Here is a 25,548-nt window from a genome sequence, read left to right as displayed (position 1 = left end):
TATTCTGACTCTTCTACCTTGCAGAAGATGGGGAAAAAAACCCTTTGTACAAAGAGACAGTTGTTTTAGGCCAACAGGGAGCACATATCACCATACCACAAACCTAGGTGAGTGTCTGCCAATGCCAAAGTAGCTGATGCCATAACAGGGAATGATCCACTCAAACTAGGATCATGTTGCTGGCAAGAAACTTCAACCAAATAAGGCAGGATTGACCAGAGGCCCCTACCCTGACTTACTGAGGGATTTCACATGCAGAGGAAAAACACTAGGAAATACACTAGGAGCACTTACACATCTTCAGCCATCACGTGTAGCTAAACTGAATGCAGAAAGCAGCCACCATTCACCAGAGATGCTCAGTGCTTCCTTTCAGAGCCTGAGACATGGGTAAGGGCTTTTGGGGGTAGTAGGGGTTTTGTGGGAGGGAGGTTTATTCTCTCATCTGCTTGGGCAAATCAAGATATCACAGGGAATCACAGATCAATCTCTCTTTTCATTCTAAGGAAGGATACCTGTAAGTTATAGGAAGGGAAAAGCAAGAGCCAACAATATCAGGAACTTATGCTTTATCAACAACCAGTTCCAAAATGATAAGAACTCCCTCCTCCCAAAGCTTCTGAAGTGGAAAGCTTTCAGTTCATTCCCCACCAGACTCACCAGTTCCACAAAATGTCCCAAGCCCTGGTCATTCTCTCAACCATATTGCACAGAGAACAGACCAGTCCAGGTCAGTGTGGGGTTGTTTGTAGTTGAGAACATTCAGAAGCTGAATCCCTGCTGTTGCTATAAGCTTGTCTTCGGGCACCCCCACCACACCAGAGCCATGTACCAGTCTGGTGTGGGTACCCTGGCAAACAGCAGCACTGCCTCATTCATGCACAGGGCTCCAACAGAGGTCCCTTCCCACCCTAAGTACTCTGTAATTCTGTGATTAATATAACCAGAATCTGGGTCTACCTTGCTGTAATCACAGCTCAACCTGATGCGCCAACCGATTCCTTTTGGTGTAAATTTTAAAACTAATTACAATGGCTAAATCTGCACTTTAGTATGGGCAGAAGCAATAGTCAAATCAATCCTATTTATGTTATACTTACAAGATTTTATCACCTGAAGGCTATTGACTGAGGGAATTAGCCTATAGGGGGATGTGAACAGCATTTGGGGGTCTCGGAACAACTCATGAACTGAATTGCATGGCTAATAACTAATTCACTGACGATCCCTTTGGAGGTAATTACCTTCCATTGCCTAACAAGACAACACCTGACAAGATTATTTACCACTTCATTACACCGATTTGTCTAATTCAGCTGCTCTGTTTTCCATATTAAGCACTATTAAAAAACATCCACTTTGTGTCACCGGTGGTCTAAACGATATCCACAGGCTTCCAGCAACAGTGTGGAAGGATGATAAAATACCAAACAACCCCTAATCACACACAGCTATCAAGGTACAAAAGGCTGCATTTTGGCCAAGCACCACAGTCACTGCTGGACCTCTGAGAGTATTCATAACAGATTTCACTGTACACAGAAGGGATTAGCCTTGCAAACTGGAAGGGAAATGAATGCCTGGGCCACTGCTTTTATGATCAATGAGTACCTTATACAGTTGCTTTCCCACCTTGGGGATAAAAAAGTGATTTTTTAATCAAGACAATAATTCGAAATCTTGGGGGCTTGAAACTGCATGTCAAAGAAAGCTTGATATCAGTGGAAAAATATTTTGGTTTGATGTCATATTGTATTTGTCAAAAATATTAGCTTAAATTAATTAAAAGCCATATTGAGACATAAATATCATATTTTTGGGTTAAAATTATCACTAGGTCTTTTAAAATTGAAACACTTCCAATATTCTCCAGGGAAGAACTTCAGTTTTGACAAGTATTTTTTTTTAGCTATTTATTTATTCAAATTCTAAATGTATACATCTTCTGTAAATCAATAATGACCTTCACCAAGGGATCACTCTCAGATTCCTCGTACACAAAAACAAAGCACCTATAGAACCTATCTGGGGAACATCTCAGAATAAAATCTGTTTTACCATATTTGCAACATGTTCTTGGAGATATTTAATATGCACAAAAGGCACAGACATTTATCTTCATAATGCAGTTGGACATTTTGATCAATCACAGTTAACTCAAAGCTTATAAAAAGTGAATTATGTGCACTTCCTAAAAATCCCAGCAGCCAATATTTCTACTTCTGTTTCTGGCTAATTTACATTAATTTTACATTGACTAATTAGTCTCCATTCAAGGATTAGAAGGAGGTAGGCTGGTTAGGTTATAAGTGTAAACCCACCATGTAGCAGTACGCTGATCCCTGCTTTTGATCAGAAGCTTTGAGCAAAGCCACTGCCTTAAAAAAAGGCCAATCTGACAACTTTTTTTATTCACAGGTGCTAAGTTTCATTCTGGCTCAGGAGGTATTCTGAAAGAATAATTATTTCCTTCCAGATATTTGCTGACTTCCACATATATTTTGGGACTGCGAGGCAAGTACTTAATACAGCAAATGTTATATTGTTATTTCATGGCTAGAGCAGAAAAGTTGTTTGGCATCTTAAGATGAGTATTTGTATTAAGGCAGAGCTTCATCTGCATTTAAACAATTTTTTAACATATTTTGGATATTTATTGCAAATTTACAGTAGTTGAAGTGTTAACATTATGCTGTTTTCACTGAACTCCCTGCCAAACTCCTGCAGCCAGTCCTGGGGATAAAATTCATAGAGTTGGGCTCTGAGTGCCACAGAGTTTTATATTTTATCCAGGAAAATGCTTCTGGTCAGATATTTGACAAAAAATTACAAAATTATTAATAATAAGGCCAGTAAAATGAATGAACTTGTAAATGAATAGTGGCCTCAGGGGTTAAGCAAGGAAAACTGAAGCTGTATTTGGGCTCTAAAACTTCAGTGAGGTAAATTAACACAACTCAGTTTTTCCTTGTGTCATGTTGTCAAATCATCACTCACCTTCTCAGATGTGCTGTGAAGTTGATTGCTCAAATAATTTTTTTAGTTCTAAGAAGCCCTAAGTGTTGTTAATGATTATTCCCACAGTACTGTCAATCACCATATATCTAAGTCATGAACTAGGCCAGACCAAGACAAGATTCCAGGTATTCCTGAATTCTGAACCTAGTCATTAGAGTAACTAATCATACATCCTTCATCAAATTAGTTAAATCTGCATTGTGAGAGATATTTTGGTACTTCAGGATACAAATGACTAAAGTCAGTATTGAAAATGGATCTGTGAAGTCACTCATCACAAGGCTGAATGAAGGAAAACCATCTCAATGCTGTACTCTGCCAAGAAGGAAAATTGCAATCTATGCACTTTGGGGGAAAAAAATAGAGAAATATAAAAGAGAGAATAATGTTTGCAAAGTACTTTGAGAGTTTAATGCAGATATAAAATGTATCATCTGTTAGAGTCATCACAGAGTAATACCTAAACAGAATAGACATTTATTTGGCTGAGAGCTACCTGAGGCAAATGTCTGAGAGAGAATTCAGGGCAGACAGACATACAGAGAAAAACACAAGAGTATCTTTTCCTATTGGTGAACTTATGAAGGATACTTACTCTGCAACAGAGAGAATTGTTATAGCAGCTGGAAACTTTATACTGGCCCTGAGTCCACATGTTGTGGCTTTTGTCACCTGCAGATGCCACTTTTTAATTGTGATGGTGAATCTGCAACAGCCTGAGGAGCCAAACCTCAAACACAAAGGTATCAGTAGTTAGACCAGGACAGAGAAGGCATTTCCAAGTCACACCCTGAAACGAGTCTTACTTCTCTTTGAAAACTTCTACAGGACATGGTCATTGCCCAGTCAATATCCAAGTTTTCTTGTTTAATAAAGAAAATAACTTCCTTTATTCCAGAATCAATTAGAGTCAATTTTTCATCTTCCTTGGCCCATGGAAATGCCATATGTATTAAAAAACTTATTGTGACTTCATTAAGGAGAAGATCATAACTTACTCTGTTTGCCTGGGGCAAGGTTAGATCATTTAATGAAGAAAATATTTTGTGTGTTAAAGCCTCTCTGACAGAGTTTGCACTGTGCATACCATAATTTAGAGACTTCATGGAAAGGGATGGTAAGCATCATTCCAGAAATGTGAAATGAGACAAATCAGTGGAAATGAGAAAACCAATAGCCCATATAGGTGTCAATAAACTGCTTGATTTCCTTGGCTTTGTTTTAATGAGATTATCTAATGAACAGCCTTTATCTTTAATAGCCTACTAAACAACCAATGATTATGAACTGGGTTGTTTGGGGCTTTTTTAAATTTCAACTGGTTATTTCAAATGAAATGCTCCATTTCCTTGCTTTAAAAACATGGTGCTGTTTTGCACCAATGTCTGCACCATCAATGATGGGACTAGCTTTGGGCCACGGCTGCTCACATCTACCAGCCAGCCCACTGCTTGAATGGGTCTCCTAAGAGTATGAAACTCAACAGCAGAAGTCATAAAACTTCGATGCAATTTCGGGGAAAATACTGCCCATTATTGATCACAGCCTCACTGCTGCCTGGTTTAGTCCCGTTCATTTCACAGGTATAAATAAGAACCTCTATCACCCTCTCGCTGCCCTTTCAATCAGTTACACAACAAGGCCACCCAGACGTGGCTGCATTATCTTACTTCCCAAATAGCAAAGGCATGGCAGAGAGGTCTTGTCCTGCCTGTGCACAGGATCAATCTTCACTGCACCGGTGCCACGGGAGCCCAAGAGCTCTGAGCACACACAGTGATGAGGCGCTGCTTATCCCCCACGGGATGCAGCACAAGTCCTCGAGGTTCTTGGAGATCTGCCAGCTGGAAGTGGCCCAGCACGGAGCAGGCAGACAAGAGACTGGAGTGTGCTGTACTCCTGCATCCACCCCACAGGGAGGGCAGGCACCAGGGTTTAGGTGGGGAGGGTCAGCTGGGAGTTGGGACCAGTCCCACTGGCCCTGCAGCAGCATGGGCACTCCCTGGGGCAAGTCCTGCTGTTTTCTAGTGCTTTGCTCTGCAGCAGATTTAAAACAAAACAAAACAAAAAAATTCCCATTTGCAGTAAAACCTTGGGCCTTTTGAAAGGCTTGCAGATGCTCCATGAAAGGCAGCGCTTGGTAGCTGAATCTGTCACCACTTCTAAGGGGAGCTTTTGGCCCCTTGGGAACTAATCTGATGGCCTGAGATCCGTAATTGCTGCTCCCTGAAGGTCCAGTAGATAACCCTATGCATAAATCACCATAGCAATGCAAACATCAGAAAAGCACTGCTTTGTTTTTTTTTTTCCCTGCCGTCTAACAGTTCTCCCAGTTCCCAAGCATGATATTCAGAGAGAAGGAAGATGAAGGTCAGGACAGACTAGCAGCAAAAGAGTGTTTTTGCAGGGACTTTGACCAAAAATTTCTCACTGCTAAGCTGTACAACACAAAGAGAGTTGCATTTGTGTATTTAAAGTATTAAATATTACAGCTGGTGTCTCACTGAGAGCAGCAAGGACTGCTATGGTTCCCCTAAATTTGCTTAAAATTATGTGTTCCTTCACAAAAAGCCAGGAAGCTCATTTGACTGATGGAGACAAGAAAATCCAGGTTGTCCCTCCTGTAAGACAGAGGCAGAAGTCGCTCCACTGCTACAGTGGGAATTGTGCCTCCATGGCAGCAGCTGCAAAGAGCAAAACCAGCAATAGCACATCTGGCTTATCACTGCCCAGATTTACTTTTCTTATTAGGGAAAACCCTCCTCAGGCACCCTAAAAGCATCAGAAAGCCCTTTCTCCAGGTCCTCGTGGTGCTCAGCTGCTGCTCCAGCCTCCAGGAAGCAATGGCATTGGCATCTTTTGCCATCACAGTTTTTTACTCAGTTCACTGAATTCAAGGAGTCCAAACACACATCAATTTGCAGCTCCAAAATCCCTTCCATCAGGCACGTAAGTGTCAGATGCTCTGAAGTTTCAATCTTCTGTAGATTGTATTTGGCTCAAGCTGCCATGGGCTGATAAGGACCTGAACAGTTAAGCAAATGTTCATGCAAAACATTCAATTCTGTTTTAAGAGATCATTTCCAGAATAAATCTGTCATTTCTGAGTGGCCAAAAGCATTACAAGATTCCAGTGTTTAAAAGCTTGTTTAAGAAGAGTTGCCAGTTCCTGAAGTGTAAACCACCTGGATTAATTTTTAACCATATTCATCCCAAGAATGTGGAGCTAATTGGTTGCTAAATCACTAAATCAAGTGCAATTCACAAATAAGTGGTAACAAGTGTTCCTAGCTACTTTGATGAGGATGAAATCTCCTCTGCTGTTGGGCTGTGTGCCTGTCTTTAACCCAAACTATTGCAGTGCCCAACTGTAGTGGATCCCACTGCCCTCTTTGTAGGGTGAGCTTACTTCTGGGCAAACCAAGTAGGTAGGGGAACTAAGCACATAGTCCTGTTGCAGTATGCTTTTAGGATATAAAAGAATGCAGAAGTTTGTAAGGTAAGGTAATGGCCAGTCTTCGCGAATGAAGAACCGAGGAAGATCTTTACACCTTCCAGCCTGCGCATTGGATTTTTTTAGGTGAGACACAGTGTGCGCGGAACTGAGCCCACCCTTTAATCCTGAGGTTCATCTGCAGGGGCCAAGCGAGCTTGGACAGTGGCAGCGAGGTCCTCAGGACGTAGATGGATTGCCTTACAGGGCTAATGAGCTCCATCTGCCCGGGGAGGGGCCCCGACTGGGAATTGAACCCGGGTCTCTGCAGTGACAGTGCAGCGCCTTTACCCTCTAGACCACCAGGGGCTCCCTGCAGAAGTTTATAATGTTGTTAAATTGACCATGCTTCCAAGATGATGATTGTAAGCCTTTGTGTAACCCTACTTGTTCCCAAAATCCTACACTGCCCCTTTGGAATGTCTAAGAGATACCTGGAAACTCACCTATTGGCTGTTAACCCTTTCTTGTAATTGGTTGGTTTGTAACACCTCCTGAATTCCCAATGGTCACATTGTGATCCCACCGAAAGCTATTTAATCTGTTGCCAGACCAATAAATCTCTCTCTGCCTGCATCTCTCCTGCCTGACTGAGAGAGAAAAATAACCCCCTTGTTCCATGTGCCTTCATCCTCTGGTATTATTAATGTTTCCACACTGAAGAGCTATTTGGTTGCACACAGCCTGGGACTCTAGATGCTTTTTTAAAGTCCCAGCTCTTCCACAGACTTCACACCCAACCCTTGAAAAATCCATTTGAAAGATCTTTAGGCACTGAAAATAAAAACAACAGGAAAACATCAAAATAATTTGAGGTCATTATTGATCTTGTGGACTTCCTCAAGTCCTTCAATACCTTCTCCCATACAGCTGTTTCTGCCTCATACAGCTGGGAAGTCTTTCTGATCAGAGTTGCCCCTTCTTCCCACAGGGAAAACCATTCCAGTCTTTCCATATGGACATGGAAACCAGCTCACCTCATCCTGCAGGGACACTACCATGGGCTGCCACGCAAACAGCCACTCCCAGACATCACATCACAACCAGCATCCAGCTGTACCCACTCCGTCAACATATTTCTCAAACACCATCTGAAATTAGACAATCGGGATTAAAAGGAAGCCCTTTCCTAACCCCTGTAGGAATCCTGGGAAAACCAGCATAAGTCAACTGTGTATCACCCATCTCGTTCTGAAATACTCCTCAGCAGAGAAGAGGAGGAGGCAGGTACATTGCTACCTTCTCTTCATGACTGATGGTCTCAGAGAGGAGGGAGCTCTGATCATCCCATCATTGCAGACTAACACAAAACACTGAAATCTGGGGTTTCCCAGTCACCAGTCTCCACTCCTGAACTTGCCTGCCCTGACCTTCAAGAACCAGCATGTCCTACCAAGCCCCACGAGCCCTTCTAGTTGAAGCCATTTCAGCAAACTCTGTACCTGGTTTAAAATAGAGAAGCTGATACAGTCATTCTTCTGATTTGTATCAAGTTTTGCTCAGGTTCATATTTCTTCAGGGCTTTATTTTATATCTTTCTATTTGCCTCAGTAACCTCATCCTATTTTATGTGTGATATACATACAACTGCCCTCATATATCCATTCAAACTTTACCATTACCTTTCACACTTCTTCATTCATTTCCATCTTTTCCCTGTACATTAATCTACCCAGACCATCAGCTCAGCTTTCCTCCCTCTGAGTTTCTAGTCTATTGGAGATGCAATACTGAGTGACCACTTAAAGTGGTACTAGGGCAAACTTGGACACTTGATTATGAGCAGCCATAAAATCACAAACACATGATCTAACTATAGATGCAGCTACAGTCGAGTTGGTCATCCAAAACTCCCTTTCTAGTCAATACAGGTATCTCTATTAGGGATCCTGTATGGAAATCACTGTTTCTCTTGACTGAATATAAGGGAAGGTATCTACCTCCTTGAGCCCATGTCAGAGATGTCAGTCAGATGAATTCTGCTCAACATGCAGGTACTCCTCAACTCTGTTGGACACAAAATCAATAGCCTATAACTTGCAATGTGGTGCTGCAAGAAATTTCATTTTTCTCCACTTTCTTAGAGCTCATTCATTTGCTCTGTAGCTCCACACACATTGCATTTGTGGCCTTGTGTACCCTGTCTGAGCTAAAAAATAAAAGAGGCAGTCAGGTTATTATTTCTTCCAATCAAGTTAGGAAAACCTTCTCTCCTGTCAGGCAGTATTTGACAATATACTCACAAAGGTCTACAACTCTACCCTTTATGTTTGGATTTACTGTAATTCCCATCTGTGCTCAGTGGGATTGCATTTCAGTCAGCCAAAGGAGCAGATCATAATTCTCTTCTTCCATTCCGGACTGATAGCCCAGATTGTATCTTTGCTCCATGCAGACTATGCATTTATGTATTTTCAGTATGGCTAGATTTTTAATCTGCAAGAGAAATACAGGTCAGAAAATGCAGGGGCTGTTCTGAATTATGATGATGTTGTTACCATTTGATAAGAGAAAACAACAAGTGTGCTGGGTACCAGACAGATATGAAATGAAAAAAACGAGTCTGAACCCCAGGACCTTAGAGAGACTGCTGCCACATCCTGTAAACCATCATCCCCCAACAACTACCTTTCTCTGCACAGCACATACCAGCCTGGGTAAAGCAAAAGGTGGGATTTTACCCTCTGCTAAGTTGTGCCAAGATGTGTTAATTAGGAAGCTGCAGTTCATTTTCTGCTGCTTCTACCAAATGACTGAGTCACCTGTGAGTTACCTACTGCTGCTTATCCACCGTGTGTAAATACTGGGAGATCTCACACTGGAGGACATTTTAAAGGTAGGTATTAGTAATTCAATGAAAGACTTCAGAAAATATGAAGAGAGCATGGTTCTTGAGCAAGATTAACGGTAACATTGAAGATGGGGTTTTAGGTCTCACATGTAGTAGAGGAGGGGACCCAGCTCTGCTCATTGCTTTCTGTCCTGAGTCTTGCCAGGCAGTTCTCAGATCAGATAAAGCTGAAAGCCATGCCAGGAAGGACTCACTGTAATGAGGATGCTGCCAAAATGACAAGTAAGGGATGAAGTTTCAACCTCTAACAGTAGACAGGATGACTGATGCAGTGACTCAAGGTCTGTGGAGCAAGGACAGGGAAAAGCAGATTGACTCCAAGGAAGTGTCAGGGCAGCTTCCTCAGATAAGTCAAAAAGCCTAAATTTGTACAGGGACATTTTATGCACTTACACACAGAAAAAGGTTTCTAGCTTTCAGGATAAGGAGCCTAGAGGCTTTTACAGAATCAGAGAACCTTGAGTGAATGTTTAGAAATAATATTCCAGGCATACTCTGCTCACAGCACTTTGGAAGTTGCCAAGATGAGCATCCAACATTGTATGGAGGCTCTGTTGCTCCTGTTCCTGGAAAAGTGTGAAATGAGAAAATCTTTCTGGGAAGAAGAGTAATCAAATTACTCTAAAATTCAAAGAAAAAGAACTCAGATTTGGGTCAGTGAATCGCATTCCTAGCAAGCGGCTTTCACATAAGTCACTGTTTGGATGCTTTGGTTCCAGTGACTCAGCAGCTAACCTTTGATCCGTAGCTGAGCTGCTGCCACCAACACAAGGGAGGGACTATGAAAAGCACAAGGGATTTTGCATGACAGAGAGTGCCCTTTTCCAAAAATGCCTGGATGGCAGTGATGATCTCACACTAACCCCCCCTTAAAGAACAATACTCACAATAAACACCACTCACATCACAATCATTACTACAGTTTGAACTCTTGAAAATACTGCACAGCTAAGCTTGTGCTTCTGTAGCAGCTGTAAAACATACATAACTATAACATATGTTTTCCTTTGCTCCCTCCTGCCTGAGTGTACTTTGGCCCAGTCATTTCTCTATGTCAGATGCCAATTAATCAGCAGCAGTAAGTATTAAAAAAGGCACAAAGGAGAAGTGCACAAGGTCAATTAACTCTGGGTGCCCAGGGAGACAAATCCAAAGCTTTCAGTGGGAGCTATAGGACTTGGCATTGTCATACCAGCTGCTGTGTGAGGCTGCATACCTTTGCCATATGTAGCTCTGTGGGCCAGTGCTTGTTGGTTTAGTCTGCAATGTGAACTGCACAGCTGCTGGAATAAACACAACATATGTCCCTGATTTTTTTTTTCCATGCCCTGCCTATAAACAGAGAAAATGATGAGACACACTTGGCTTTTTATGAAAACAGAAAGAAGTAAAAATATGTTGGATATGAAATTTTATTAGTTACTTGGCATCATTACCCTTCCTGTACAGCAGGAGTAGATGAGGAAAAGCATCCATGATCTGCAGAGCAGCTGAGCTGATCTACGAAGTGTTCCTGCAGAGATGCTGCCCACACACCACTTCCAGCCCAGGCTTCAGCCACAGGACCAGCCCAGGGTGAGGGAAGAACAGAGGACAGCAGAGTGAAAGAGGCCCATTCCCTTGAGAGCCAGCTCCACACTGAGCAGTGGAGTCCAAGCATGTCATGCCCAGGTCTCCCCTTCCCCAGTTCAGGTCCCTGGGGCATCTCTTGAGGCTCCCACTGATGGATGACTTGCAAAAGCTGGCTGATTACAGGCAGTGGGTATAATGTCAAGTTTGAGTATCTTTTTCCAGATGTCACCACATCAGCTCCCCTGTGGTCTGCCCACTTGATTCATAGCAGGACAGAAGATACTCCTGACTTCCAGCTATTTAATGAACCCCATGAGCTCATGGAAGGGAGAACAAAACCCCAACACTGAGCAGATGAGACTGAAACTTCTGCTACACAAACAGGTAATGCTGCTTTGTCTGAGACAAAGCACTAGAAAAAGCTCTCTTCTCACCATTCCTTCTACATGTGAAATTTTCTGAACAATGTCTTGCAAATGTTCCATTTCAGCATCTCACCAACTATTCAGTTTTGGTTGGGTTCTTTTTCCAACCACATATTAAAAATATATTTGAACACTGAAGATGAATAAGCTGTTTTGGGAACACTGATGGTATGTGGTTACCTTGAGTCAGATGTAAAACTGTTCTCTTTGTGGTTTATGCCTATCTCCCATAGAATTTTCCTGCCAATTAAGAGAGGCATAAAACAGATGAAAATTTTTTAAACCACATAATTTGTGCAGTATAATAATAGGCCAGTCTGAATATTCAAGTTAAATCAGAGCACTGATTTTGGTAGAATTACTCCTACTTACAATAACAAAGACATGCTATGTGTATTTATCATTATTCACATCCTCTACTGCTTTCACTCTGCTCACCATCCCTCCCACATCTGAAAGCAAGCAACCTAAATTGATATTGATTCTGATTAACTCTGATAAAAAGTTAATCCCTATGAAGTGTAGTTCAAATGCAGCCTGTATGACAGTCTTCACTTGGCAGCACCATGACCTTGTTTAGTAATATCCCCGAAGCACAGGGGATTTTATGCAGAATTTTTTCCCATTGTTATTTCTGGTGCATGACAAATGAGCCTGGGACTTTCCCCTAAATGATCTGGCCAATTTACAAACTCTTCCAGGACAATTTTTATCAAGTGGGTTCTTGCTCTTCTATTTTGCCATCAGTTGGTTCCTCTAAGAAACACTTTCTTTATTTTTCTTTATTTAAGTACTAAAAGTTTTCCAGTAAAAGTACAGTCAGATTTCTTTAGGAAATATGGATGCCTGCAATGCAGACATTTACCTCTGTGTTAACCATTACCTCCTCATTTCAATTAGCACAGAGCTATAGAGTCTTTAAGCGTTCTGGCCATCTCATCATAGTGCAAAGGCCTAAAATAAGTCAGACAAGCCCTTGAAGTCCCTCTTTCTTCCCAAAGCTTCGAGAGTCTTCATCAAAGATGTTTACAGCCAAATGGGAATAATCACAATATCTTTGCTCATATGCAGCAGCACATATCCATTTTATAAACATATAGATACATGTATTTATAATTCTAGTTAATGAGATCTAATGCCTTTGTACATAAATTATTTTATTAGCAAATAGTAATAAAATAGTATTTGATTGTACTATCAATACAGTCAGATACAATGCAATTGAAAATATGTCCCTCTATCTTACTGAAGGTTGAGATGGTTATTAATGGCTCTTCCTAGCCTTAAATCTTTTTTTCTCCAATGGGATTTTTCAGCTATCTTTTTTTAAGTATTCATCATTGATTCATTGCCATCCAAGCTGGACTGAACTGTGATAGTTCTTATGACAGGCTGGATCAAACCAACTTCTGTTGATATCAGCAAGGAGGAAAAGACTCCTGGTCCTGCTTGCAATGTGTGCTCTGATGTCTTACCTAGTTAGAAAAAACAGCATAACTTCCAGTTTTCCAGTAACACATTGGAAAGTTAATTAATTAACCTGAGCTGAGTGGAATCTGACATTAAGCTCTAGTTTGCTTTACAATTAACTTAATACACAAGTGTAAATTTGTTCCATTTAATTAGTGCTCTGAGTAACTCACCTGACATCCCCTGTTTGCAGAAAAGGGTTTTCTTACACAGTCACAGAAAAAGCCATCTGTTCACCTCTGTGTAGAACCCAAAAAGATACCTGATAACTGCATTAGGTTAGGGGATTACTCAGCAAAGCCTCAACAAAATACATGTAATAGGCTTTTTTACACTAACAGAGTGCAGTCAGAAATTAAAATGGGATGGTGATTAAAATGCTGAGGTTATTTTAATATTTGCTCTTGCCCCCCTCTGGATATTTTTCTCATATTTCTTTCTTACAAGGTTTTTGAAGTTTTTAATGATCTCTGTTGCCACAAGCACTCACCACACATCAGTGAGACTTTAGGCTGTTTTAACCTTTCCACTTGGACCCAGGGAAAAGGTCCAAAAAGTCCAATTACATCTGCTGATGTGTATAGTCTGCAACCTCCATAAAGACATGGGAAGAAACACCCCTGTTCCCATAGCATTTAGTTAAGGTGCAATTCAGCTCATCTAATACCATCATAAAATGATGCAGCCAGAGTTCCTGAAACTCCTCAGCAATTATTTGCTTATCAGCAGCTCAGCTTTTCCTCTGTTGCTTATTCTACAAGCTTGTTTGTAATCTCAGTTAATCTGACCACATAGAAGTCCAGCTCCAGTCTGAGAGACCCACCTGAGCACCTTCCATTTGTTGACGGCACTGCCAAAGGAAGCACTCATTACAATTAGAAGAGAGCAGCCAATGAATGTAGAGTTCCTATCTCTTTCTCAAAGTTATGCTGGGACTATGGAAAACTGGTTTAGAGGAAATGGCTAACTCTTAGATAGCTGAAGATGGATGGATACACTCCCACCAGCCAAGCAACAGGGGCAGACAGCATCCTGTAAGGAATTAAGAACAATTGCATCTTCCTAGTAACAAGCATATGGTTATCAAGGACTTTTCTGGGTTTCATAAGTAGGATAGAGCTTAATATAGGGAGACACTGCCCACCACTTTGAGTTGGTGGGGGAAAGGAAGCTTCTCTCTTGCTGTCGGGAGATGTGACACGGCATGAGAGACTCAAGCGGAGGATCTGCCACCTGCTTTACCCCAGCCTCTGATCTCACATATTTATGTGATTTCTATAGCATGGACTGTCTCTTGCTGTAGATAGGTGCACTCTTGTCTGCTTCAGGGAGATGCTGTTACTAGTAGAGACCTCAAAGCAGTACAATGGTTCAAATTATTAATAATGGTGACGATAATGATGAAAACAGATAATGCAGTACACTGAGAAAGCTTTGAGAGAAGAGTCTTTGGAAAGTGGACTACTACTGGAACAAGGCTTTGTCCATCTAGATTTTATCCTGAGTTCCTACAGCTGTTCTCAACGTCCTCATGTCAAATTTTGCTACCTAAAATGAACAAATGAGCCTGAAACACCGATGATGCTACAAATCTGTAGTATAACAGTCATCAGGATTTCAAAGCTGGAGTGACCTGTGGGGAAGATGCTAGTACTGCTCACAGGGCAGGAACAAAGCACTGGACCAAGGGGATGCTTTTATTTTCTAATTGTGCTCTGGGAACGGAGGAGCTTTTATTCTGGAACACTGTTATCTTAGAAAATATTACTGACTTGCTGGTTGGGGATACTAAGGAGGTCAGGCCAGCTACAGAGCAAGTTCATTTATAACGTCTTATGAAAGGTTTTTATTTTTATACGGCTTTTGACCTCAAGTCTAAAGGAAATGTCAGTCCCCACTGTAATGCGAGGTCCAGGGAATGCAGACACATCAGACATTTCCCTATCAGCTGCAAGACCTTTAGAAGTACACACAGACTAGCAGGGCTCTGTCTGGTGCAGTGTGTTAAAGATAAGTAAAAGACAGGTTTCTTGTCAGCAACAGTGGAGAGAAAATCTTACCTGCAACATTTTTCTTTTACCTGCCCAGGGGTGAGAGAAGAAGCACAAGCAGACACCTGAAAGAGGGGGAACCTGGGGAAGGGCATGGACTGCTGTCAGAAGGTGGAATCTTTCAGCTTTGCTGTGTGAGCTCAGTATCCCGTTTTGATCCTCCAAGTTCTGTTTGATGGTCCCATTTGTTTAGATAACTCCCTCCTCCTGCAGGGAAGTTTTTGGGGCAGTGACCTGCAGCTTTCCCTTGCTGCCAGGCTCTCCTCTTACTACAGCAATATTAATAAGCCTTCTGGAAACAGATTTGGTCAGACCCTGAAAGGAAATCTTATTATACCAAGAGTCTTAGAGGCAAATGCTTTTGTACCCCTCTAGTCTTTCCCTGGCACAGCAGGTGCTTCTTTGCCACAACCTGACCTTGTTGCACTCAGCTCTTTTTGAGAAGTAATACCAAACCCCACACTGTAAAATAAGGAGAGCATTAAGAGCCACGCTGTGTCCTGTACAAAAAAAAAAAAAAAAAAAAAAAAAAAAAAAAAAAAAAAAAAAAAAAAAAAAAAAAAAAAAAAAAAAAAAAAAAAAAAAAAAAAAAAAAAAAAAAAAAAAAAAAAAAAAAAAAAAAAAAACAAAAAAAAAAAACCCACCAAACAAGTTAGCTGCGTTTCTTTATTACTTTTCAAAATGTGTTTTGTATTGAACAGCATCCTGAAGTCCCAGTTCCCTCTTACTGCAGCATTATCCTCTGATCTGCAAGCTGTTGACTGACCTGCTTGTTGCTCTCAGAAAATTAAGAGACCACAAGTCTGCAGGGAACAGGGTTGCTGGCTTCAAGGCAGTCATGTAATTAGCAGGCAGTCTACCACCACCACACTAAAATCAGAGGATGATTAAGAGGAGAAAGTTTTCATCCCAGGTCTTCAATGCACTTGGCAGTCAGTAACTTTATTTTTTAATGAGGCAACAAGGCCCTGAACACTCACATTTCAGAGAAGTAAACCATCTCAGACACCCTGAGTTCCTAAAATATCTCCACAGTTCCTAAAGGAGAGCAGGGCTGTAGCTCCAAATACTTTGCTTGTTTTCCTGGCTAGCATTACAGCTCAGGGAATTAAACCAGCAGATAGCAACGTGTGGAAGGAAAGCAGAGGCTCTCCCCGGGGATCTCACACAAGATCTGGGCTCCTGGCAGGGGGTTTCCCTCAGCAATGGGGCTGCTGAGGATGGAAGGACCAGAAGCAGCACGGGAAGGCTGGCTCTTGCAACTAACCTCGCTCCCATCCCAGCAGAGCCAAGAACAAGAAAATGGCCTTGCTGAGGCCATTTCCATTAAAATGGAATTCAGAAAAAGATAAACTCCAAAACACACAAAAAATGCAATAGCAAAACACCTGCTGGAACTCACTGAATGGTAAATTATTGCTTTTGAAGGCGAATGTAACCATTGCTTGGGATTTGTACTAGATTTGTGAATGATGATGATGAAAGTTAGGCTTCCTCCCAAATACCCAACTGCAGCAGACCCACTATAATTTGTTGTATGTGGGGAAAAGTCCATGTCTCCTTCTCACCCATTCTGGTTCAAGACTTACCTTTCCCACATCGTGGGGCTTTGTAAAGACTGACCAGCCCCTGACTACAGGACAGGCTGGCAGGATTAAGTGACTCTTTGAAATCTTTGCTGAAAGCTGATTCCCTTCTCAGCACAGTGAGAATGTAAGCAGATTTGGAGCTGGTTTAATTGGCAAACACCCCAAAAGATGGTTGCCTACATGTTCACATCTGTTTCTCTTTGTGTAGAAAATAGCGATGCACATGCAGACTTTTTCTCTGTTTTTCAATATTCCTGCAACTCATATCCTTACCTTACATAATGCTTGCCTCATTGGCAGATGTCTGCTGAGATTTATTAGGAGTGGCACATTTTTTTAAAATTTAACTGCATCCTTTGGGATTTTTTCCAATGCATCCAGCACTAAAATAAGCATGTGTGCTTTTTGGCTTTCTATACTCAAAACAAGTCTAGAAAGTTTCTTCTCTGACTTTTCAGCATCATAATAGAACACAATTATTACTGGAAGTTTATAATTTCCAAATTTAATAGAAACTGTCTGGAAAATGATTACATAGTCGTTAAACTAAATTCTTGTGCTTGGAAATTTCATGTAGGGAGAAAAGCTACAATAGAAAAATCAGATTATGGATCCAGAGAAAAGTCACCTTCCACATGTATAATAAGATTTTTCTGGCCTCTGTTTTTTCTCCCTTCCAATCCACTGAATGACTACACTTTGACTGAATGAGGTCCCTGGTACAGAAAAAGACTCAGGTAAGGACAGGTTTAAAAGTCTAGCTGAACATGGGAACTCAGTTCACTTTTGTAAAGTGCTTTTTTTCTTCTAGTGTGAGAAAGAACTTTACTTTGCTTTGCAAAGTGACAGATAAAGCTGTTTCTGAGCAGACTTTTCTCTCTTCTGAGAGTCTGTAAAAAACAGACAACTTGTGAATCAGGATTGATGATCATTTAATTGTTCTTCCTTTCTCCCACTCCTGCTCAGCCTTTATACCTCTTTTCTTCTTTGCTTGCTTTGTCTTCCTCTTCTTCTCCTTCAGCCAACTCCACCTCCCCCCATCACCCATATGGCAGAGGCTGTCCATGTTGCAGCCCAGTCTTACCCTGCAGCTGCCAGGACTTCTATTTTAACTCCTTATTTCATGATTTATGGAGCAGAAAACCATTTGCCATTAGATTCTCATTGCTTTTCTTCCCTTTCTCCTCTTCCCCACCAACACCCAGGCTCCCATAGTGGCTTCCTGAATCCACTGAGCCACCTTTAAAGGAGAGCTCACCCCTTATAGCCAGCCTTGGATCACTTGCCCCATTTTAAACAATTTCAGTCCATCCCATCAGTACATCTCAATGTTCAACTCACAAATAACTTCAACATGAAGGTTTCTCTGGGTACCTCCCATTCACAGTAGGGATACACAGATTGCCAGGAAATGTCCCAGTAGGTCGCATTTAATTCCAGTGTGGAATAGCAAGTGCCAATGGATTGGTCTTACATGGCTTACCTCAATTCATAAGTCTTCTGTAAATAGTTATAAGGCAATAGGTAAGAGATACAGACTAGCACTCGCAGATCCATGCAGTCTCACCCATTTGTTATCCAGCCCTCTCCAACTATATCTTCCCAGCTGAAGACTAGAGCAGAGATGATGCTTTATGAAGCCCTAGAACAGACATGAAGGTTTATGAAGCCCTAGGACAGAAATGCTGCTTTATGAAGCTGACCTAGTTACAGATCAGGAAGCTGGTGAAACCTGCAGCAGGGTAAGGATAATGAATGAACTCAGTGTGCAGCTCCATCCAAACCCCAGCCTAAAGAGCCTCAAGAGATCACATTAACGTGGCAATTTAAGTGAGATTTGCAGCCTTCGGCTCTGTTCCTGGGGCACTGAGGGTTGTGAAGGCTATTTAGTCTGCTCAGATCTCTGCAGGTACCTCTGAGCTTCCTCTGTGTGGTCTGGCAGAAAAGCAGAATGGTAGGGGAAGTGATTGGCAGCAGGGAGACATTTTATCAAAGGAAGGTAATGCCAACCAGGGGAAGGATCAAAGGAAAATGCAAATTATCATTTATGCTGGTCTTTCATTCCTGCTAGCAGAGAAGTATCTAGTAGGACCAAAACCCCTCTGGGACAGGGACTCTGACTTAGATCTGCAATACTAAATTCCCACTGGCATTTCTTTGACCATTAGGGGCCTAAATAACTTGCTATATATCCAAGCACCTAAAACAGTTTCTTATAATTAATCTCATAGGTATGCCTTATGCATATACATGTGTGTGTATGTTTGCAATTTTAGAGCTGGTGATGTAAAGATGGAAAACCCCAAAGGAAACATTCCCTGGCACAGGAACTCAATTTTTCCATATTGTTTAATTGTTACCATAGACCTGGCACATTTTTGGCCCTCAGGATAGCAAGCAGTGTCCCAGATAATCCCCAGACATTGCACATGGAGCAAACACCATTGTCAACACAGCCTGGATGTGGCCATGCTACACAGACTCAAGTTTGCCTAGAAGATATGGGCCACCCCACACCAGCTGGGCTCAGCAGCAGGGAACAGGTACAGGCATGTGCCTTCGACCTCATCCAGCCACAGTCACTAAGCACAATGGCCAGGGCACAGCAAAAATCTGTGGCAGGAGAGGAAACCTTATGTCCAGGGCCCTTGCTACAGGCAATCCTTCCCATCGTGGAGCCAGAAAGACCTGTGGGATGGCCCAGCATCTGCAGTCCTCAGTTCACCCAGAGCTTCAGCAAGAGACTTGGATTGTTTCATCATTAACCTTTGTTGCTGTTCCAAATATATTGGAATCTGAAGCAGTCCTAACCAAGCACAAATGAAAAGGCTGATACTCCTCTGCCTTATTTATAATCTCTTTATTATCAGGAGTCAAAAGGCTTTGTAAATGAACCCTCCCATCTCCAGATGGCAACACAAGACATGTGGGAGCCCCCATGCCCTGAGCAGGGGCTCAGGATGATGTTCCTCTGCCTTCAGCGATGCTGCTCTGCTTGCTACCACGTTTGAGTTTACAGTCCTGAGTGACACAAGGCATAAAGGAAATAGATGAAGATTTCAAACTCACTTGCTGACTTATCTGAACTCTGGCCTAGAGCATTTCTTGCAGCAATAGCTGTGACTTGTTCTACTTCAGCTTCTCAGTGAAGGTGAAGTGTTGTAAGCAGAGGTGAAGTGCTCAGGCCCTGACTCAGGTCTGGTGCTTGAACCACTGAATAGGATTTCCCCTCATGGTTTAAAACCAGGCTGAGTTTGTCTGTTCACACAGTTTGGCTTCAGGATGCCTTTGGGCAGCTGAAATACAATGTACTGTGAGAACCAACTGACGAGATAGCTGTCTCTTCACAACTCTGTATGGCTCCCATATAAATGACCTGTCTGATCTTTGTATCACCACCTGTCTCCAACTTTCACCTTCTGTTTTCTTATTTTCCCTTAGTGGGATCTCACTCTCCTGTTCTCCTGCCACCACGTGTTGCTCTAGAGGAACAAGAGCCCCAAATTAAGATTGAGCCCCTGCTCTTGCCCATCCTTTCTCCCTAGTCCATTGTAGTGGTGCTATATTATAAAGAGCTCATCTAATATAGGTCCCTGCCAAGTTGATGATTCCCACTGTGCTAAACGATTTGTTTAGCAAGAGTTCCCCTGCTCTCAAAAGCTCACAGAAATTAACTGGCTGCTAAATATTTAGATAGCCACAATTCTATAGAAAATGGCAAAATAAGCAGCAATTTGTGCCTCTTGGCTTGACTTCAGTGCTCCCACCCAGAGAACAGTCCTGTCACACCGCATGGAGAATGATGTCTCCTGTCCCTTTCAAGTGCTGTCCAGGCACCCTTTGACTTTTGAGATGCAGGTGGAGTAAAGGTACACATTGTCATGATATTTTCAGGCCACTGGCTCTCTTACCCATGCTGGTGGGGCAAGATTGTGTCTGCAGCTCTTACCTAACACACACCAGTCACAGACTGCTTGGGAAATACTTCCTCCCTGCTGTCAGACTGTCACTATATATAACTCCACTGTTGTCTGTGAAGTCTAGAGGGGGCAGAGTGAAAATCAATCAACAGGAGTATTTTAACTGTATGCAGAAACACCCTTCAGAAATAATTTTTGAGGCGAGGGGGAAGAGTTTGTTTATATAACATGTTATTTTGATTTAGCAGATGATTATTACTAATCAAACCTGGCTGTACAAGCAATCATTTTAAAGGTAGACTCCTTTCAAGCTTGGTAAAAAAATTGGTTCAGGTTTTGTATTTAAGGTGATCCCACGTGTTTTACTAAATGAAATGTGGGGAGAATCAACAAGGCACAGTGGTCGGCTGGAAAGTGAAGAAAATGAGACCAGGAGACAGACACACACTGGCACAGTCTTGGTCATCTTGCAGGTACATACACACACACAGCAGGATCCTGGGGACACTGTTTCCACAGCCATCTCAGGAAAGAAGACAGGATGGAGATTCCTGGATACAGTTTCATTCTCATCAGTCCCTCTGCTTGTAATAATGACCAAAGACTGGCAAAGTGCTTGGCAAAATCTTCCCATTCATTCTGTGGCACAAACTAAGCTACCAAGCAAGCTCTACTGCACACTCTCCTTGTATGGTTTTGCATTGGAAAGTCAGTTTGTTCTTTCAGGACAGATGACTGCTTTGGGGCTTTTCTCAAACTGGGTGCTGGAGTTAAAGCAAACCTGTTGATAAATAACATCTGATGTGGCAATAAAGCTAGCCTGATTTTCATTTTCTGATAAAGCTCTGCCCATTTTCTCTCCTTCTACTGCAAAGAAGTTCAGGATCTGTCTATCTATGTCTAATTTTAATTTCCTGGTAATGTTATTGCCTTATAAAAAGTGAAATGATGCTGAAAAATATTTGTATAATATTTGATGTGTGTGTCAGATTAGGGGGAAAATGCACTGCAGCTTTCTATCATATGTATGAGATGATATGCATTTACCTACCTCTACACACCATTCTCCACATTTTATGGACTGAGTGCTTACAACTCCCATCAAATTAGTGAGAGTTATTGGTGTCCTTCACACCTGAAGTAAGTAATCTCTTTAAAGAAAACTCATTCCAATACACAGAGACTTTATGGCAGCACAGGGCACCCATCAGGTCCTTTTCCAGTGATGTTCCAGTAGTAATTCAAAGCACAGAGGAAGGTTTATGTGCAGGGAGTTAGACTCTGTGCTCAGGTACAAGCACCAGCTTGCAGTGCAGTTCAGACCACACAAAAGACTTTTCTGAGCTTAATCTCTAGTTTAAAAGAATGTTTTCTAGGTCAGGTAAAAAGTAGGTAGCATCTTGGAACCTGCCCTGAAAGATTTGCCCTAATTTCTCAGAAGTCATGGCTGTTGCTTGAATTGCTTCTTCTGTACAAAGAAAACTGTACTAAAGATCTTGTGCTACTCATAAGCAGACCCAAATCTAACCCACCACCTTTGCTGTCTGCCTTGGTGCTGCTGAATCTGCAAGGTGCCTCAGTTCTCTATCTGTCTAAGAGAAATTAATAGACAAAAACTCACTATAACTTATTTTTCAAGTGTACCAAAATGTTGACAAAGAGGCATCTGGCAAAATTCGTGTTTCCTTACTGCCTTTTCCTATGTGATTCCCTGATAGTGGCAAGAGACAGAATTAATAATGGAAAACCTTGAATGCCATCTTGTCACCTTGTTGGCTTCAATTTCTGAGCATAACACAAGCTTGGTCCATAGCAGTGCCAGATGACCGAGCTCTTCATACAGCACTTTCTCCCTGAAACTTGGATGAAACAGCCTTGAAATAAGAATGTCCCAGCTGACGCGTGGCACAAATGCCAGAGCATGCATCAGTCAGCATCTGCTGGCACCAGCTCTGGTCACTGCCTAGGACAATGTGATGGCTCTGCTGGTGGCTCACGTGTGGCACCGTGCAGTGGAAGAGCCACTGCTTCTCTTGTGCAATCTGACATTGACACCAGGACCAACCCTAGAAACACCATCTGACTCAAGGAGAGTCTTTCTGACTGAAGTACCCACTTAAATAGCTAAGAGTTCCAAAACTGGTTTGGGCTGATGGCAAGTTGAATTGAGCCAAGAGCGTGCCCCAGCAGCCAAAAGGGCCAATCGTGTCCTCACCACAAGCTGGTTTGGGCTGTGCCTATGGTCAGAGCCACAGTCAGAGAGAAAATCCTAGGTACAACCAAACTGCAACTTTTTGCACTAAAACATGTTGATTTTGGCAACATTTTGACATCAAAGTCTTCAGATCAGCTCTCATCAGGTTTAGATGTGTAGGTTTAGACAGATAGTTGCCAAGCTTGTTGTGTAACTGTTTAGCTTACAAGTTCCCAGAGGACTGTGAAATATATAGTACGTGTTAGTACTGGTTTATGCCACCTAGATACAGACTGTGCAATACTGGTCCTGCCCCCTGTCCTGCTGGAGGCTGTGGCAGGGGAAGGCTGCCTGCCTGTTTGTCCTGGGAGCTTTGGTCCAGGCACCACTGATGCTTGAGCACACCCACTGTGCCTGGTGTGGAGCCCACTCTGGGCTTTGGCTCACCCATGTCAAACTGGGATTGAAGCAGGGGGATATATTTAACCCACATGATGTTGGTGAATGTGGTGTTCAACCCACAGGAGGAAGAGAGGAGGAGGTGAGGTGCCATCTGCTAAAATTTGCAGACAAGAGCCTTAGACAGAGGAAGCAGAGATGTTTTAACATCTAAGAAAAGTACCACAGGGCTGAAACATTGCCAAAGCTCCCAAAGAGGAAGAACATGGTGACCCCAGGTATTGTACATTGTAGGAAGGTTACCCCAGATCAGTAAAGCAATGATTTAATTGAGGATCTAGACCAGCAGATCCGAGGAATCACTCTGTAATCCAAGACAAATTTGTAAAAGGAAGGTTCGGGCATTTTGCCTACAAGATTACAGATCTATACACTATAGATATTCTTAGATATTCCTAAGATGCTTGACTGTTACGCAATATTGTGCTGGGTTTTGGCTGGGATAATTTTCCTCATAGTAGCTGTACGGGGCTGTGTTTTAGATTTGTGCTGGAAACAGTGTGGTAACACAGAAATGTTTTTTACTCCTGAGCAGGGCTGACACAGAGTCAAGGCCTTTTCTGGGGGTGCACATGGAGTTGGGAGGGAACACAGGTAGGACAGCTGACCCCAGCTGACACAGGGGATATCCCATACCTTTTGGAATCATGTTCAGCATATAAAGCTGGAGAAGAAGGAAGAAGAGAGGAGGACATTTGGAGTGATGACATGTGTCTTCTCAAGCTACCATGATGAAGCCCTGCTTTCCTGAGAACGACTGAACACCTGCCTGCCCATGGAAAGTGGTGAATGAATTCCTTGCTTTGCTTTGCTTGAGCATGTGGCTTTTGCTTTCCCTGTTAAACTGTCTTTATCTCAACCCACGAGTTTTCTCATTTTTACTCTTCTGATTCCCTCCACCACCTCACTGGTGGAGTGAGTGAGCAGCTGTGTGGGGTTGAGTTACTGGCTGGGGCTAAACCACAGCGGGTATGTTCGTCAACATCAAAAGCTTTAGACACATTCAAGTCTGGGTCATGGATGGGTCTTCAAGTGTGCCCAGGCTCTGACAGCATCAGAGGGGGCCTGTTTGGTGCAGGCTCCTGCAGAGATCAGACCTTGAGCCAGCACTAAATAAATGCTTTGACTGTGACACAGGCTTTGTACTGGTAAAATATGCAGCAGATGACAAGATCAGGACACTAATGAGCAAGCAAGAGAATGTCTTCCCTTTACAAACTGATCTGGACTACTTGGTAAAATGGCCACAGTCTAAAAGTATCCATTTGAATACGGGAAATTGTGTTTAAGGAGCAGTTTCTTCACAACGGATAAAGAAAGAACATTTCTAAGCACGCCATAGTGAGACTGATGTTTCTTTGACAGCAAAGCATCAAAATGTGCTGACATCTGTTGGGTGTCAGAGAACAAAAGTTTCAGATCTTAGAAATATTCCTCAGCAAGCTGTAAACTTTAGTCTAAAGGATGTGATCTGCAGAGGCAACGTGTTCCACCAAAGACTTCCCCCTGACATTTCCTTGTCAGTAAGAAAGAGCAGAGCGCAGCTGCCTTCTTAGCTTTCATCATTGTAACTGCCCCAACATTAGTGAAGAAATACATAGGTTTGGACATACACCACACCGAAAGATTTGTGGTGAATTTTTGGTTGACACGATTAATTAATGTAGAGAATTAAGAGAATGAGTGATGTCAGAAGGGCAAAAGTGTACTTGCCAGTCAGAAAAGATATTCTGACTAATAAAAGCAGTTCAGAGCATGGTATCAATATTTTGATTTCCAGAGGCCCCAGATGAATGACATTAAACTGACAAGAAAGATCTTAAACCAGCAACATTTTTAACTTAATGGTGATTTTATCAATTTACTCTGCCTTTTCCCAATGGAAAATAAGTTTCCCAAGATTGATAATGTAGCCTGCATCAGCAAATGACCTATGATGCAATATAATCATCACGAATATTTATCTTTAGGTAAGTGATTGGGAAATTAACTCTATCCCAGCCCAAACCAGCACAACATGAGACTCCCTTCAGTGAGCTTTTTCTCTCTCATTCTTAGCTGTCTTTATGGTAAATGGAGGGAAATAGGCACCTTTATCCAAACAATATATTCTAACTATGTTTCATTTTAAGTATTTCTAAATGTAATTTCATTCTAAAACTATAGAATTACAAGAATGAAATTCTGAAAGTTTCAGTTTTCCCCCCTTAACTGTAAAGGGGGTCTAGACATCCTGCTTAGATACAGATGTAAATTTGGTGGGATGAATCCCAAGAATGGGGTCTAAACACAACGCACACAAAATTACAGGTAACACATCAGCAGAACATACACCAGCCAGCTTTGAAGTCAACACCAGTCATGGCAGCCATGGGGCTCTGCACAGAGGAACACCATCCCCATCACCTCCAGTGGGTGGGATGTGGGAGCAGGAGGGTCCCACCAACCACCTGGGCAGTCCTTTGGCAGGACTGTGTGGTACATCCACTTCAGCAAGTGGTTAATC

At 42.2% G+C, this 25,548-nt stretch overlaps 1 long non-coding RNA gene across 1 annotated transcript; it reads left to right on the top strand.

Annotated features, from left to right (window-relative positions):
* The first annotated feature begins 160 nt into the window (after nucleotides 1–160).
* LOC114066674 lies at nucleotides 161–3,910 on the top strand. Its single transcript, XR_003573226.1, has 2 exons — nucleotides 161–390; nucleotides 3,697–3,910. It is a non-coding gene; the product is annotated as an uncharacterized LOC114066674 (long non-coding RNA).
* The last annotated feature ends 21,638 nt before the right edge of the window (nucleotides 3,911–25,548 follow it).

This window comes from Empidonax traillii, unplaced genomic scaffold (genome assembly GCF_003031625.1).
Source record: "Empidonax traillii isolate 1590-97213 ecotype Southwest subspecies unplaced genomic scaffold, ASM303162v1 scaffold796:size359387, whole genome shotgun sequence".
NCBI classification, from domain to species: domain Eukaryota; kingdom Metazoa; phylum Chordata; class Aves; order Passeriformes; family Tyrannidae; genus Empidonax; species Empidonax traillii.
The sequence above is the reverse complement of the archived record's forward strand: the minus strand, read 5'-3'. Positions and strand labels throughout refer to the sequence as shown.